Genomic DNA, 4,961 nt, shown 5'->3' with positions numbered 1-4,961 from the left:
TGGCGGAAACTCTCGGTCACATGACCCGGCGGCTCCGGCATGATGTCACACACGTACCTCTCCAGGTATGTATACCTGTCCTCTTCCTTTCCAATCACGATGAAGGATCTCAGCCCAAAACGTCAACTGTTTATTTCTCGCCATAGATGCTAACTTGCCCTGCTGAGTTCCTCCAGCATTTTGTGTGTGTTGCTCAGGATTTCCAGCATCTGCCAAATTCTCTTTAGTGTTTAAAGACTAAAGAGTTGGAGTCTTATTACAACAACTGGATTTTCAAATAATCACGCCGGGAAAGATACAGTAATCCTAAAATAATCTTCAAACAGCCCAGTTTTATAAGAGGTTTCCATTGAAAGATTTTTACAACAATTATGCCGATGCATTCTTACTGTTAATGTTGGACAAAATAACATGACGATAATGATCTGGATGGGTGTATGAGACGTGCAAAAGTCTTAGACGCATGTTACAAAATCTGTAAAGCAAAGACGTTTTCAAATATAATGGAATGAGAAGTTTCCAAGTATCAAAAAATTACTATAAAGTGCAGCAAACAGTAAAAATCTAATTCAAATCAATATTTGGTATGACCACCCTTTGCCTTTAAAACTGCATCAATTTTCTTAGGTACGCAATCGTGTAGTTTTATAAGAAAATCGGCTGGTAGGTTGTTCCAAGCATCCTGGAGAACTTGTCACAGTTCTTCTGCGCTTTGGCTGTCTCGCTTGCTCTGTCTTTCCAGGTAATCCCAGACATAATGGTAAGATCTCGGCTCTGTGGAAGCCGTACCATCTGACACCACATTAAAAGTCCAATGGTCAGGCTCTACGGCAAACCATCAAAGCCACATCAGAGGCGACGGAAAGAAGCAGGCACTGGCTTTGGCTCAAGCGGAAAGACCTTTCCTGGGCTCCAAGATGGCATCAAGAGAGTGGGAAGACACAACGGCGGGTGCCTCTGGGACGCCATAAGTCATTGTCAAGCCCTAAGGAGACTTAATGGGCTAATCGATGAAACATCGAGGAAGGAGGGTGCCCACTTGAAAAACCCTGTGCCAACCCTGTGCCACTCCTAAAGTCAAGGCAGTCTCGAGCAAAAGCCCATAACCCATTAGCACGAGGAATATTAACATCTTATCCTGTGTTTTTATTGATTTTTAGGGTGCCTAAGGCTTTTGCACAGTACCGTAGTTTCTAAACTTCCAAAAGTCATGAAACTGAAAAAAGAGAAGTAGTGAACAGGAATTCTGCAGATGCTGGAAATTCAAGCAACACACATCAAAGTTACTGGTGAACGCAGCAGGCCAGGCAGCATCTCTAGGAAGAGGTACAGTCGACGTTTCAGGCCGAGACCCTTCGTCAGGACTAACTGAAGGAAGAGTGAGTAAGGGATTTGAAAGTTGGAGGGGGAGGGGGAGATCCAAAACGATAGGAGAAGACAGGAGGGGGAGGGATGGAGCCAAGAGCTGGACAGGTGATTGGCAAAGGGGATAAGAGAGGATCATGGGACAGGAGGTCCGGGAAAAAAGACGGCGGGGGGGGGGGGAGAACCCAGACGATGGGCAAGGGGTATAGTCAGAGGGACAGAGGGAGAAAAAGGAGAGTGAGAGAAAGAATGTGTGCATAAAAATAAATAACAGATGGGGTACGAGGGGGAGGTGGGGCCTTAGCGGAAGTTAGAGAAGTCGATGTTCATGCCATCAGTTTGGAGGCTACCCAGACGGAATATAAGGTGTTGTTCCTCCAACCTGACTGCGGCTTCATCTTTACAGTAGAGGAGGCTGTGGATAGACATGTCATGAAAGAGAAGTAGTGAGTGTTTTGCAAGAGCAAATTGGTAAACTAGCAGATAGATGCCAGTTGAGAATGAGGGGGTGCATTTGGTGGGAAGAATGTGGAAAGACAATCTAAATCGATGGTCCAACTTTAAAGGGATGCTGGAACAGAAACAGGTATGTGAAGAGGGAGAAGACAGCAGAACTTGCTGAAGGTTGCTAAGAAATCTACTGAACTCATTCTGGGGACCAGGTGCCAAAGACAGGCCATGCTCTCTTGAGTGGAGAAGAGATTTAACAGAGGGAACGTCGACTCAGACCATGAGAGGCCTGCGTTGGGCATTTTCATGCCTTACAAGGTGCAGATTGGAAGTCTGTGTGGGGCAACACTCCTCACACAGACACTAGAGCAATGTGTGGTTAAGTGCCTTGCTCAAGGACACAAACATGCTGCCACAGCTGAGGCTCGAACTAGCGACCTTCAGATCACTAGACGAATGCCTTAACCACTTAGCCATGTGCCAACACCAATTGACAATTAACAGAACAATTAACAAACTATTTCTACTTGTAGAAGGATCAGTGATCGACAGATACGAGTTTGATGGCAGGTCAAAAACCCAAATATAAGGTGAGAATTAATACAAGTTATAAAGTGGAATGCACTCAGCAAATGAAAAGGGGATTCACCAGGAACTTTCCAAATTAACTAAATACTAAAAACGAAGACATCATGGTACAGGTGTACAGTTGAAAAAGTTAAGATTCAAGATTGTTTAATATAATTTCATGTGCACGTGTAAAGGAGAACAAAATAATTGTTACTCCGGATCTGATGCAGCACTAAAAACACAAAAGATAAAGAGCACAATAATAAAAACAGTAAATATATAACATAGCATGTATACATTAATTGATTGTATGCCCATGAAGTGATACTAGGCTGTCCAGAAGGTGACTGACAGGAAATAATGGTGTCGTGGGGGAGTTAGTAGGTGGAGGTATTGATCAGCCTTACATCTTGGGGAAAGTAACTGTTTTGGGGTCTGGTGGTCCCGGTGTGGATGCCTGTATAGCTTCCTCCCTGATGGGAATGGAACAAGCAGTCCACAAGCTGGGATGTTGCTGGCTCTATTTTGGCTCCTTTCGGTATATATGTCCTTGATGGCAGGTAGGCTGGTGCTGGTGATGCATCGGGCAGTTTTGACTACCCGTTGTAGTGCCTGCTTGTGTGCTGTAGTATAGTTTCCATAACAAGCAGTGTTGGGATGCTCCATACTGTGTATCTGTAGAATGACATGAGTATGGATGTGCAAAGTCCAACTCTCTTCAGACTCCTCAGAAAGTGGAGGTGTTGTTGAGCTTTCTTGACTACGTAGGATGTGTTCATGTTCTGGGACCATGTAAGATTGTGTGAGATGTGCACTCTCAGGAGTTTGAAACTGCTTGCAGTTTCCACTGCTGTGCCATCGATGCAAAGTGGGGAGGGGGAGAGTGAGTAACGTGAGTTCTCCTGAAGTCAATAACCATCTCCTTTGTCTTATTGTCATTAAGGAAGAGGTTATTTTCCTGGCACCAGTCCTCAAGCTCTTCCACCTTCTCTATGTCGGCCATCTCATCATTGTTGATAATGAGCCCCACCACTGTTCTGACATTGGCAAACTTGTCAATGGAATTACTCGGGTGTTTGGCCGTGCAGTCCGCTGTGAGCAGAGTGTACAGCGAGGGGTTCAGCACACAGCCCCGAGGCGGGGGGACAGGGGCATCCAGAGTTTAGATGATGGGGAGGGAGGGAGGATCGGTTATGCATCCTGACTAGCTGAGGTCTGTTCATTAGGGAGTCCAATACCCAGTTGCACAGTGGTGTATTTAGACCGCGGAGTAGGAATTTTGGGACAAAGGTGTTGAATGCCAAACTGAAATCCAGAAACAGTATTGTGACCTAAGTGTCCTTGTTTTCTAGGTGTGTCAGGCCAGGTGGATGGCAGATGCTATGACATCTGTTGTAAAGCAGTCCTCTTGGTAAACACATATTAGTGAGTGTGGCACGAATGGTGTTTTTGATATGTGCCATTATCAACCATCCAAAGCAGTTCCTGATGATTGCATCAGTGCCACCAGGTGGTAGATGTATAGTTCTGAAGGTATAGAATTCATTATTGCAAAGATGATGGCAGCTGATTTGAAGCGTGTGGGGACAGCAACCTGGATGAGTGAAGTGTTGAAGATGTCATTGACATCAGAGAGCTGGTGTGCACACTCCCTGAGGACTCAGCCTGGGATGTTGTCTGGCCTTGCCATCTTTCAGGGACTGACTCTCTGCAGAGTTCTCCTCAAGTCTGCTGCTGTTACAGACAGTGGCTGCTCACGTGGGAGGTGGGTAGCTTTCATAACATGCCTCGAAGTGTATACAGAAGTTGCTTAGAGCGTCATGGAGGGAGGTGTCACTGGTAAGTTGACGCTGTTTTTCCTCGTGTAGTGATACCTTTGATGCTCAGCCAGTCACCATGGATTGTTATCGGACAGATGTTCCTGAATTTTTGTACACAGGCAGTCTTTGACCTCTTGATGCCTAAGGTGGGGTTTCCCCTGGCTGCTCTGAGAGCTGTTCTGTCACCGGACTTGAAGGCAGCGTCCTGGGCTTTCAGTAGGGAGCGCATAGAGTATAAGGGAGGGTATAGAGTCGTGGTGAAAGTACAGAGTTGTATAGAGATATAAATTCACAGCACAGGTATAGACTTGTATACAGGTACTGCATCACAGCACAGGTATAGAGTTGTATAGGGGTACTGCATCACAGTACAGGTATAGAGTTATATGGAGGGAGAGTCATGGTCCAGGTAGAGTCGTATGGAGGGAGAGCCATGGTACAGGTAGAGTCGTATGGAGGGAGAGCCATGGTACAGGTAGAGTCGTATGGAGGGAGAGCCATGGTACAGGTAGAGTCGTATGGAGGGAGAGCCATGGTACAGGTCTGGAGTCGTATGGAGGGAGAGTCATGGTACAGGTAGAGTCATGGTACAGGTAAAGTCGTATAGAGGGAGAGTCATGGTACAGGTAGAGTTGTATAGAGGTACAGGTGTAGTACAGGTAGAGTCGTATGGAGGGAGAGTCATGGTACAGGTAGAGTTGCTGCCTCACAGCTCCATAGCCCAGTCTGATTGTGTTAAGGTTACATTTCTTCCTG

Source organism: Mobula hypostoma, chromosome 16 (assembly GCF_963921235.1).
Source record: "Mobula hypostoma chromosome 16, sMobHyp1.1, whole genome shotgun sequence".
NCBI lineage: Eukaryota > Metazoa > Chordata > Chondrichthyes > Myliobatiformes > Myliobatidae > Mobula > Mobula hypostoma.
Note: the sequence above shows the minus strand (reverse complement) of the source record.